This window comes from Chiloscyllium plagiosum, unplaced genomic scaffold, assembly GCF_037043375.1.
Source record: "Chiloscyllium plagiosum isolate Xiang-an unplaced genomic scaffold, Cpla_swu_hap1 HiC_scaffold_27, whole genome shotgun sequence".
Classification (NCBI taxonomy): domain Eukaryota; kingdom Metazoa; phylum Chordata; class Chondrichthyes; order Orectolobiformes; family Hemiscylliidae; genus Chiloscyllium; species Chiloscyllium plagiosum.
The window spans coordinates 37,104,983-37,118,392 of NW_028270165.1; the positions used below are offsets into that span (position 1 = coordinate 37,104,983).

Below are 13,410 nucleotides of genomic sequence, written 5' to 3' on the forward strand. Positions count from 1 at the left end.
CATCTTTGGGATGGATCCCCATTCATTCCGTGCTATGGAGTCATGCAGCCTGGAAACAGACCCTTCAGACCAACCAGTCCATGATCCCCAACTAAACTAGTGCCACCCATCTGGTCCTGGCCTGTATCCAGTATGTTAATACTTTTGTTCATTTGTTCACCGTGAGAGTTGGATAAATAAATTGCTGATTGTTGATTTTAAAGTGTTGGGGATTTATTCTTATCACTAGAGCAGGTTACATCACTTTTCATGCTAATTTTACAGATTATTGGGTGACACGCTCCTCTGGGTGTTTCTGTTTGAGAGAGGTGTGGCTGTCAGCCTTTGCTTTATAAAAGTATTGACGTAATGTACTGCTGAATGCAATGGAGTCAACATGAATCCCAGCCTCTCACTGTGGTTGTGGGTGAATCGTCTTAATTTGGCTCTTAACTCAGAAACTGCACACAATTAACTGCTGAAACAATGATTAACACTTTATTGTATGTAGCAACCAAAAATAAAACTCCTCAAGTTTTCATTGGAGAAAAGAAGGTTTAGGGGTGACTTGATAGAGGTGTACAAGATGATTAGAGGTTTAGATAGGGTTGACCATGAGAACCTTTTTCCACATATGGAGTCAGCTATTACAAGGGGGCATAGCTTTAAATTAAGGTGTGGTCGGTATAGGACAGATGTTAGGGGTAGATTCTTTGCTCAGTGAGTAGTGAGTTCATGAAATGCCCTGCCAGTAGCAGTGGTGGACTCTCTCTCTTTATGGGCATTTAAGCGGGCATTGGATAGGCATATGGAGGATAGTGGGTTAGTGTAGGTTAGGTGGGCTTGGATCGGCGCAACATCGAGGGCCAAAGGGCCTGTACTGCGCTGTATTCTTCTATGTAACCAAGTTCAACCTCACTCACAACTTGGCTATCACCCAATTGATGGCAGACTTTAACTGAGTTTCCCCCAACAGTATCTGTCTCTGGAAGTGTCCAGGGATTCAGTGCATCATTCTTCTTCCAAGTACTGCTGCTACATCATTCTGGTTGAATTCTGGTGGAGATTCCTCGCTTTCAAATCTGTGATGTGATGCTTCTTTAGATTCTAACACCACATCCCCACACTTCTGGAGATCTCCGGTCTGTAACTTACCTTCTTATCCTCGAGGTTTAGTGGTTTGTTTGATACAGCCTTTCCTGCAAAAAACCCCTTTACGTCAGGGCCTTCCTTCCACAGACAAACTTAATTGTCCTTTTATCATGAGCTTATTAAACACTTCGCTCATCTGTCCCAGGAAACATCTTGTTGTTTTGCGTCCTTCTTCCCAGGGATGGTTAACTACCAGAAATTAGGCCATTCAGCCTATTGAGTCTGCTCCACTATTGAATCGTGGCTGATACGTTTCTCAACCCAATTCTCCTTGTAACCCTTGATATTTAAGAATGATTGAGTCTGCTCCACCATTCAATAGGCTGAATGGCCTAATTTCTGCCTCCTGATGTAGCAGTTTCTCAGTGGCCCTTTTGTTTCTTGGTCCAGAAAGAGTTCCTGCTGATTCAGGGAGTTGCAAAGTTCTGCAGTTTACAGGACCACACCACATTCCCCTCTGCCTCCTCCTGAGATACTGGCAATTCCCAAGATCCCTTGGTATCCCTGAATACAATCGAGGTGTCTGGAAATCTCTGCTGCTACTCTGGAACAGAAGGATTATGGGGAGAAAATTCAGAAATCTGATATGCAAAGGGACTATGGAGTTCTACTCCAGGATTCTCTCAAGGTAAACTTACAGGTTGAGTCAGTAGATGGGGAGGCAAATGCAATGATGGCATTTATTTTGATCAGACTTGAATATAAATGCAGGGATGTACTTCTGAGGCTCTGTAAGGCTCCAGTCAGCCCGCAATTAGAGTACTGTATGTAGATTTGGGCCCCATATCTCAGGAAGGATGTACTGGCCCGAGAACATGTTCAGAGGAGGTTCACAAGAATCGTCCAGGATTGAAAAATTTAACATATGAAGAACATTAGAGGACTCTAGGTTTATACTTAATTGAGTTCAGAAGGATGAGAGGGGATCTAATTGAAACCTACAAAATAATGAACAGTGTGGATGTTGGGAAGGTGTTTCCATTGGTAGGACAGACTAGAACCTGAGGGCTCAGTCTTCGCGTCAAGGGAAGACCCTTTAGAACAGAGGGAAGAGAGGCTCCTTCAGCCAGAGTGTGGTGAGTCTATGGAATTCACTGCCACAAGGCTGTGGAGGCCAGGTTACTGAATATATTTAAGACGGAGATAGATAGGTTCGTGAGAATCAAGGGGATCAAGGGTTAAGGGAGAGAATGGGGTTGAGAAACTTATCAGCCATAATTGAATGGCGAAGCAGGCTCAATGGGCTGAATGGCCTAATTTCTGCTGCTATGGTCTTATGATATGCTGATGTGTGGAGGGATGAGAAAGGGGGATAAAGAGATAAAGAGAGAAAGACAGTTAAGGTGAAGCTCGATAGAGATGAAGGAAATATAAGAATTGTATGATTAATGGCAGAACACATAGGAGCACTGGCATACAGAGAGATCTGGGCATATAGATCCGTGGAAGTGGTAATGCAGGTGGGCACGGTGGTCAAAAAAGCACACAGCACACTTCCTTGAGTGTAAGAGTTACGTTACAGCTGTTTATTATGGCCACATTCAGAATATAGTGTGTAGTTCTGGTCACGGTGCTACTGGAAGGATGTGGGTGCTCTGGCAGAGGGTACAGACAAGGTTCACCAGGACATTGCCTGGTCTGGAGGGCTCTCGTTATGAGTAGAGGAGGCATAAACCTAGATTGTTTTCTTTGGAAAAACAGAGGCTGAGAGGAGACCTCGACAAAATGCTGAAATACACAGATTGGTTGGACAGGGGTGGCAGGGTAGCTCAGTGGTTCGCACTGACGCCTCACAGTGCCAGGGACCTGCGTTCGATTTTAGTCTCAGGCAACTATCTGTGTGGAGTTGGCACATTGTCCCTGCACCCCACCTCCTATATCTGTGTGGGTTTGCTCCAGGTGCTCCGGTTTCCTCCTACAATCCAAACGTGTATAGGTTAGGGTGGATTACTGAAGCTAAATTACCCATAGTGTCCAAGGAGAGGCAGGTTAAATTGGATTGTCTGTATGTAAATTGCCCCAATGTTCAGGGATGTGTAAGTTCGGTGCATTAGTCAAGAGTAAATGTAGATCACAGGGGTAAGGGAACGGGTCTCTATGTGTTAATCTTTGGAGGGCCGGTGTTCACTTGTTGGGCTGAATGGTCTGTTTCCACGCTGGAGGGATTCTATGATAGTCAGAGGCGTTTTTTCCCTCCAAAGTGGAAAGGTCAACTAAAAGAGGGCACAGGTTCAAGGTGAGAGGGGGATGTTTGGGGGACAAGTGGTGAGGGTGGGGATTTTGTACAGAGTGGTGGTGGGTTTCTGGAACGCACTGCCAGTGGAGGTAGTGGAAGCAGGCACCTTAACAATGTTTAAGGTGTATCTTGATAGACACATGAAGGGGAGGTGAACAGAGGAACAGAAACCACACATGGGCAATAAATTGCAGGTCGAAGTAAGGATTAAGAATTAGTACAGGCTTGAGGGGGTGTGTGTGCCTAAACCAAGTGAGAAGGGCCTGTGACTGTGCTGTATTGTATTGATACAGCTTTCCCCCACTATTTGAAAGTAGAGTGTTCCTTTCATAAGCTGAAATGGCCTCAAGCGAAGAAGCAATTACCATGAATTAATTTATATTATGCCTTTCTTTGTAAAAGCGACAATCCTCTTCGGATTTCTTTCGGTTTGTGAGAACAGGTATTAATGTAGGTCTTTTGTAAAAGTGAAGTAGTGTAAAGTGAACTTTCGAAATGTGGGGGATGCCTTTATGTTGATGGAGGGGAGATGGGGGAGCAATGAAGAGGGGTAGATGGAGGCTCAGATGGAGAATAAACACTGAGACACCAATTGAGCAGCCCAGACTGGCCCTGTTGTGGAGACTCAATGGGACAGAGACAAATGTATCTATTTCAGGTATAACTGCAGTATGCTCCATCCAGGATAAAAAAAAATGTCCTTCATCTGCTTCATAATATAGGGCAGATGAGCAGTTTCTCCCCAATGTGGACCAGGAGGTGATGCGACTGAGTGAAGCCTTTCCTGTGCTGAATGTAGTGAATGGCCGCTGCCCTGTGTATAAATGCTGATGAATATCGGGCAGGTGGGGAAGGAAAGCCGTTCCTACACTCCCTGCATTTTCATGATTTCTCCATGGTGCAGGTGTCCTCTTATTTCTCCAGGTTCAACAATCAGTTGATACTCGCTCACACTTACAGCATAGGTGTGGTGTTACTGGTGAACTGGTAATTGGAGGACTCTCATTCAGTCTGTAAAGCATGTTCCAGTCACTACTCTGATGTGTGGGTATGTGAGACTCTGAGTTTCCAGTCACACTGACGTTTAAAACCTAACAAAGCAGACAGACCTTCTCCCCTTTGTTTTCAAGACCATCAATATCCAAGTCCTGGTGAATCAAGCGACTGTCAGACTTCGATGTGATGTTTGGTCTGAGATTTCTGCCTCCAAATTCTTCTCTTGTAATATTCCTGTGGAAAGAGATTGCAAAGGTCATTGCTGTCAGTGCACAATAGAAAATCAGAACACACAATTCTAGTTTGTGTAGATCATTCTTTCCTCTCTTAATACCCAAGATCTTTGTGCTGATCTATATGTAAATATATACAGCAGGGTAATGTGGTGGATTGCATACTCCATGAAGAGTCCACTCAAGTTGCTGAATGGACATCTATCATGCGGTATTGACGTTCTGACTGAAGATATACAATATGCTGCAGTGCAATATTATGAGCCCAGAAACACTGAAAATCAGGCTTTTAGAGCCATAAACATTCCATCAAATATGTACCATATACCCCAGACTTAGCTATCTTATATTAACGCACGGTTGTCTTAGATTCCCAGAAGACTCGGATTTACGTGAGAGTTTCTGTAAAAGAAGCCGTCGTTTTGGACTCCTTCCATGCCATACTGACTATTACTGGAAATACAGCCATACTACACCAGGATTCATTGATCAATGTTGTGAGGTTTATCTTTACCCTCTTATAATTTTCTGTTGCATAAATGTTTCGACGAATGTCAATGCTTTTCACCAGTCATCCAGTCAGAGACATAAAGCACAGAAACAGATCCTTCACTCTAACTTGTCCATGCCGACCGGATATCCAAAATTAGTCTAGTTCCATTTGCCATCACTTGGTCCATATCCATCTAAACCCTTCCTTTTCATATACCCATCCAGATGCCTCCACCACTTCCTCTGGCAGCTCATTCTATACACGCATCACCCTCTGCAAAAAAAGGTTGACTGCAAGGTCCTTTCAAATTCTTCCCCCCTCGCCCTAAACCTATGCCCTCTAGTTCTGCACTCCCCATATCCCAGGGAAAAGACCTTGTCTATTCACCCCATCCACACTCCTCAATTTTCATAAGCCTCTTTAAAAAACACACACTCAGCCTGCGATGCTCTCGGGAAAACAGCCCCAGCTTATTCAGCCTCTCCTTGTGGTTAAAACCCTCGACCCTGGCAACAGCCTTGTGACTCTTCCCTGAATCATTTCAAGTTTCACAACATCCTGCCTATAGGAGGGAGACCAGAATTGCACACGATATTCCAGAAGAAGCCGACTGAAACTGACTTTTGCAGAGTCTGATCCCTGCTTGGATTCATATTCTCTGCCTCCCGTTGCTGCAAGTGAACAGTGCGTCCCCCCTTCTCTTTCCCTCCCAGGATAAGGAATGGAAAGGGGGAGACATTGCTTCATTCCCAGAAGAGCCCCCCTATTGTCTGAATGCGCAAGTTGGACCATGAGCTTTTGAAGCTACTGCTGCTCCTCTCTTTCTCTGAATGAAGATTGAGCTTCACCCCAGACTGCAACTCCCTTCCTCTGTCCAAACATCTGTGAGCACAGCACATTTTTGTTGAAATAAGGCATCTTTCCTGAATGTTTGAACGGGTGTCTTCCCCCTGATAATCAAAGGGATGGTAAGTCAGAGAAGGACCACGCCTTGTGTTGTGTGGCATGTGTGACAGTTGCAACAGGATGTCCCAACTCCTATGCTCAATTCAAAGTTTGTGAGAAGATTTGTAGCTCGGGTGCTCGTTGTTGTGGTTCTGTTCGCCAAGCTGGGAATTTTTGTTGCAGACGTTTCATTCCCTGTCTCGGTGACATCCTCTTGTGAAGCGCTTCTGTGATGTTTCCTCCAGCATTTATCGTGGTTTGTCTCTGCCACTTCCGGTTGTCAGTTCCAACTGTCTGCTGCAGTGGCCGGTATATTGGGTCCAGGTCAATGTGTTTGTTGATAGAATCTGTGGATGAGTGCCATGCCAGAGAACAGCCATGGAATTCCTAGAGGCATGGCATCTAGGCATTTTTCCAGCGCCACATTTTTCAACTCTGGATCTGGGACAAGGTGTGTGGTATGGTGGGGGGGGGGGGGGGGGGGGGGGCGGGGATAAAGAAACTGGTGAAATTTACATTGATCCTATGTAGTTAGTGGGTCCCAAGGCAGAAGACGAGGTGTTCTTCCTACAAGTGTCAGGTAGCTAGAGATTGAAGGGGGAGGCAGCAGAGTACTTGCGTGTCTTTGACAGATTGGGAGGGGAAGTTAAAGCGTTCAGCCACAAGGCTGTGGGGTCGTTTAGTTTAGGTGTCCCAGAGCTGTTCCCTGAAATGTTCTGCAAGTTGGTGTCCAGTCTCCCAATATGGCAGAGACCACATCGAGAACAACGGACGTATAAATAAATCTTATAAACAAATTGTACAAATCTTAGCCTGCCAGGGTTATTTTCTTCAATTAAGTCAAAGAAAATTTTAATTAAATTGGGTGACTACATGAAATGGTTTGTTGGTCAGACTCAAATGAGACAATGCCATGAATATCAGTGAACTGCTTTTTTTGTCAGAACCACAAATTCTTGATTTATTTTCACAACTTACTGATATTCACATCTGCACATTCAATGTCAAACTCTGACATCAGAAATGACATGACACCATTGATTTTTTTCTTACAATAATCCAACAAACAAATTAATAACACACAGTGAATACCAAGTCTCATTAATATGAAATTAACTTTGACCAAATAAAATGTAAAATCAAATGGGAGATAACAAATGGGGGAAGAGCAGAAGGCAAGAAATGCAGCATCATAGAAGGTGCTCCTCCAGGGAGTGTATTTTACCAACTACAACTGCTCAATATAAACAAACACTCTGACATGATCCTCCAGTTTTAATGTAAACCATAGCCCCATACAGTAGGTACCATTTAAATAAGTTAATAGATACAAGCCTTGAGCAAATCCAGCCTCCAGCCGGACCCCCCGCTTCTCGGAGCTCGGACCTTCCTCCAGCTCCGGGGGGTTGTTGAGCTCCTGGGCTCCGGCCGCCGCCGAAGAAACCGCGGGCGCCGGCTCTCTCTCCTCCACCGCCGACATTTTTAATTTGTTTTCTCGTTCACCCGGTAACCGTCACCTCCCCCTTCCCGGGCCCCGGGAATTATACACAAATAAACAATAGACCCCACCGGGGACTGTCTCCTTTTCTTCACAACTTTTGTTTGAAAAGGTCCGACTTTAATTTGAAATGTATTTTAAAGGTATTTTCTGAGGTAAACGATGCCTGTCTGCGCCCTCCCTCCGTCAGAAACCGCCCGCTGAGTCGAAGAGAAAACCGCAGCCTCGCGCCGCCATCTTTGTTTTTCTTCTTCTTTCCGTCTCCTCCTTCAGTGACGCGCGTCATCCGCGTCCCCTCCAATCAGAGCGCACCTTACTCCACCTGACCAATGGCAGCTGGCATTCCGCGTCGTGTTGGTCCAACCTTCTGTAATCTCTCTCTCCAATTAGTCGGTACCGACCACAAGCTTTGGGATTGGTGGGGAATTTCACAATCATGTCAGTGTATCCGCTCTTTTCATTCCCGTTCATTCATTCAACAGCAGATGACCCAATTTACTGCAACGGGCTTTGGGTCTATAGCGGTAGTGTCACATATTCAGGGGGAAGATGTGATTTTTAACGTTATCAACCAATTCAACTCTGGCACCTCCGCATCCATTCATTCAACCGAAGAGGCTCAATTTAGTGTAATGGGCTCTGAGGGTATAATATTTGTATCCCATGTTGGGAAGAAACCTCTCCCCATTCATTCAGTAGAAGAGGATCTATTTGCTGCAGAGGGTTTTTATGGCGCAGTGGTAGTGTCCCTATCTTCGAGCCCTGAACTCCCACTGCTATGAGGATGCGGAACAACAAATGTTTTCGTCATAAGTCACATGACACCAGGTTATAGTCCAGCAGGTTTGTTTGGAGGGGATCTTACAGAAATATATTAAATTATGAAAGAAATAGAAATAGGATGTTGCATTGGTAGGTGAGACTGGGATAAGAGCGCATGGCCTCAAGATGAGAGGAAGCAGGTTTAAAACTGAACTGAGCAGAAACTTCTTCACCCAGAGGGTTGTTAATCTATGGAATTCCTTGCCCAGGGAAGTATTTGACATTACTTCAGCAATCACTGGAAGCAGTAGATACGTTTTTGAAAAATAAAAGAATTAAGGGATATGGTGAAAACGCAGGGAAGTGCAGCATAGTCCACGAAAAGATTAGTCATGATCTTATTGAGTGGTGGGAGCAGACTCGAAGGGCCTGAAGGCTGACTCTTGCTCCTCGTTCTTATGCTCTAATGTTGAAATCACAAGCTTTTGGAGTGTAGTCACTGCAGCAATTGAAGTCATGAAAAAACAAATGCAGGAAAGAGAATTTAGATAAATGAAAGACAGAGCATCTCAACGGTCAATTACTTACTCCCATACCTATTTCTGATTATCTTACTACACAGCAAGTTGTGATTTCCAAACATTAATTTTATTTCCATTGTTTAAAATCAAACATTTAAGATGAACAGTTTGTTTTTCCTCGCTTGGACACACTGTGACCCACAACAATTTGAATATCATAAACCCTCTCATGAGATATCACAGGAACAATTCATAAACTAGATTTGTCACTGAGTCACTCAAGTAGATACTAGAAAGGAGAAAAATTCCCAACATGTGCAGGATGCTAACGAAAGGTTAGCAACCTGAAATGGTAACAGGAGCAAGTGAACAACCCCAATCAGGAAACACATATTCTGACATCCACTACAGTACCTTGTACTATTCTTCACTGAACACTGCAATTGCTTTCCTTTTCAGTTTAATGATCCATAATTGAATCTGATCCAACACACTCTCTGGCAGACAGTTCCAGAGGTCAAAGTTTTTCAATCATTAACTAAGTAAGTTTTGGATCCATCCCAAAGACAATTCCGATGGACTTCTGCTTCCATGCATTTACAGTATGTTCGTGGTATGGACACATTTCCAACTTAGTAGGTTTATTCAAATTTTATAACATATTGGGGTGGCACACTGCTTAGCATTGCTACCTCACAGCATAAGGGACGCAGGTTCAATTCCCGCCTCATGTTTGCATGTTTTCCCTGTCTGCACAGGCTTCCTTCTACTGTCCGAAGAGGGGCTTTGGTACATCTGTGTGGACCTCCTCCAGTTAACTGAGGGCAAAGGGGCACTTGAGGATCAACAGATCAGACAATCAGTCAGCAACTTCTCTCCGTGAGAATTGTCTCAAGAAAGGCAGCGGTTTCTTATCTTATCCATTCTCCTACCCTCCACAAACTCCAAACAGACAGTCGCCCCAAGGGTGGAATTGATCCTTGGTTCCTAGTGCCATGAGGCAACAGTGCTAATCACTGAGCCACCATGCCACCCCTGAGCCACCATGGGGTTGCAGTCCAAAAGAAAACAAATACAGTGCACCAACTCTCCCACTGCACCCACTGTGAGGAGAATCAGTCCTGGGGGGGGGACTCATGGCAATGTCAGCGGTGGAATCTGATTGTTGTGAGCGCTGGTGCCCCCGCTGGTGCTTCCGCAAGTTGCGGGAAAACGTAAACCTCTTCCTGCACTCAGGGCAGAGGAATCGCTGAAGGCCTTCCTGCACTCAGGGCAGCTGAATGGCCTCTCCCCCGTGTGGACCCGCCAGTGGGTCAGCAGTGTGGAGGAGCGGGTAAAGCCCTTCCTGCACTCGGTGCAGGAGAATGGCTTCTCTCCGGTGTGGACGTGCTGGTGCCTCAGCAGGGTAGAGGAATCGCTGAAGGCCTTCCTGCACTCAGGACAGCTGAATGGCCTTTCCCCTCTGTGGACCCGTTGGTGCTTCAGCAGGTCCGAGGATTTGCTGAAGGCCTTCCCACACTTAGAGCAGGGGAAGGGCCTCTCCCCAGCGTGGACGCTCTGGTGGGCCAGCAGGTGGGAGGAGTAGGTGAAGCCATTCCCACACTCAGGGCAGGAGAATGGCTTCACCCCAGTGTGGACTCGGCGGTGGTCCAGCAGGCGGGAGGAGCAAGTAAAGCCTTTCCCACACTCAGGGCAGGAGAATGGCCTTTCTCCGGTGTGACTTCGCTGATGAATCTCCAGGACAGATGGGGCATGGAAGCCTCTCCCACAGTCGCAACACTTTCACGGTTTCTCCACGGTGTGGGATTCCTCTGGTTTCACCATGGCTGCAGCTACAGCCCTGTGTACGGCCCTTGCCCACAGTAAGTTCATCTTTCCTGGCTGTATAACTGTTTCAGGCTTTACACACAGTGCGCTGTAACAGTAGAGACTCTCATTCAGTCCCACTAATGCTGAAAATGGTCTGAAACAGGAACCAAAATGTTTTGCTCCTTCTCACAGAATCATAGTTCAAAATCGTTGAGGTCCCGATGGATTAAGTGACTGTCAGACATTGATGTGAAAGTGGGGACTGTAGACGCTGGAGAGGAGTTGAAAATTGCGGTGCTGGAACAGTACAGCAGGTCAGGCAGCATCCAAACAGCAGGAGAATCGACGATTCAGGCATAGGCCCTTAAAAGTTGATTTTTAAACTTCAGTCTTCAGATCTTCAAATACTCTGGAAAAAGAGATTCCATAAGTCATCACGGTCAGTCCAAGGTAGAAATTCAGAACAAGCTACTCCACTTTCTGCAGAACATTTTTTTCTTTTGCGGTTCCACAAAATTGAAAGCATCCCTCACTCTCTCTCTTCCTCTATTCTCACCCCGCTCAAATTAATTCTCCTGAAGGTGCTGATTCAGGATCTTACAGGGACAGAAAAAGCAAAAACACCAGGACTGACATCTTCAAATTTTGGATAACACCATGTGAAAGTTAATATCTTTCAGGATATTGGGATATTGCTGAGAGTGAGCAAGTCTGATTTTGGGAAGCAAAACAAGTGTAAATTCAGGTTGAACCTGCAATACAGCTTCTTGATAAAGAACCAGACATGAATTGGTTATCGTCCCTGTGGTGGTGGTGGTATGTGGTGGGTGGAATGAGACATCAAGGCATTGACACAGACAACCCCGAGAGAAACTAAACATACAGACATGGCAAATGTTAGTGGCAAGCCAGAGTCAGATCTACAGCACAGAAACAGCCCCTTCAGGCCAACCAGATATCCTAGCCTAATCTAGTCCCACTTGGCCCATATCCCTCTAAACCTTTCCTATTCATATACCTATCCAGATGCCTTTTAAATGTCATAGCTGTATCAACATCCACCACTTCCTCTGGCAGCTCATTCCTTACACACACCACCCTCTGCATGAAAAGGTTACTCCTTAGGACCCTTTTAAATCTTGCCCTCCTCCACCCTAAACCTTTTACCCTCTAGTTTTGGACTCTCTCACCCAGGGAAATGTCCTTGTCTATTTACCTTATCCGTGCCTCTCATGATTTTATTAATGACTCTCAGTAACCCCTCAGCCTCTGATGCACGAGGAAATACAGCCCAGCCCATTCAGCTCAAACCCTGGCAACATCCTTTTAAATGTGTTCTGTACCCTTTCAAGTTTCACAACATCATTCTGATAGGAGCAAGACCAGAATTGCACACAATATTCCAAACGTGGTCTACCCAATGTCCTATCAGCCACAACACAACCTCCCAACTCCTATCCTCAGTCAGAGGATTGGGAAAGTTTTCAAAACCCACAAAAGACAGCCAGGAAAGAATGCAGGGACAAACCAAATTTGAGGGTCAGCTTGGAAGCATTAATGAGAAATCGGCGGACTGGGTTTATTAGGTATCCGTTCCTCTTGAATACGTATACGTATTTCTCTTCTGCTCTTCGCAGTTCCTCTGGGCTGCAATGTGTGGTGGCTCATTGAAATAATCACCTGATGCAGCTTCGTTTGTGGGTGTTGGGATGATTGCTTCTGTAGTTAGGTATTTGGTCCGTGTGTATTGTTTCTTGTGGACACTAGTGTGAAGTTCCCCATTGATTGTTCGCTCTACTGTGACTTCTAGGAATGGCACTTTGTTGTTGTTCTCCTCTTCAAACCAGGAGCCCCCCCTCAGGCCATAGTCTCACTACCTGGAACACCAATATACAGACTAGTCAAAGACCTTCACTGAAGACTAAAACACTGAGTAGAAGATTCATACCACTCCATTCACTCCACCCAAAAATTTCTGAACACCAAAGACACCAAGATAGAAGAGGATGAAATAATGCTGTCCTTTGACATAACAGCCCCGTTTACATCCATTAACATCAACGTGGCCAAAGAAACACTGACTACACCAAAGACACAAACACCAAACAGCACCAATTTCATCAGCAAAGATAACATTGTCAAGCTTGTGGACCCGTATCTTATCACCTACTTCACATTCAATAACAAGCCCTACAAATAAATCAACAGAACACCCATGAGACCACCAATATGAAGGATCCTAGCAGAAGCAATAATGCAGAGACTCGAACAAACAGCCCTCCCTCCGCTCCAACCCAAATTTTGGGTCCGCCACAGTGATGACACCTTTGTCATCACAAAATGAAACAAATTAGAAGAAACCTACAACACCATCAACAATATCCTTACTGGCATAAAATTCACAAAAGAGGAGAACAACAACAAAGTGGCATTGCGAGATGTCAGCAGAGCGAACAGTCAATAGGGAACTTCAGACTAATGTCTACAGGAAAACAACATACACAGACCCAAGTACCTAATGCAGAAGCAAATCATCCCAAACAGATCTGCATCAGGACATTATTTCAACGAGCCACTACACACTGCACCACCCAGGAACTACGAAGAGCAGAAGATAAATACTTATACAGCATATTCAAGAAGAACGGTACCTAATAAACCCTGTCCGCTGATTTCTCAACAACAAACTCAAACAAGCAGACACATGCGCAGAAACCCGAGCCACATTATCTTAAATCAAAGACATCTGTGAAATGATGTCCAGACAACTCAAACCTCTCTGCATC

The 13,410-nt window shown here is 45.1% G+C and overlaps 1 pseudogene; it reads right to left on the reverse strand.

Moving 5' to 3' along the window:
- LOC148143630 (uncharacterized) overlaps nucleotides 1–10,639 on the reverse strand; it is a 69,156-nt pseudogene extending 58,517 nt beyond the window's left edge.
- Nucleotides 10,640–13,410: the final 2,771 nt, after the last annotated feature.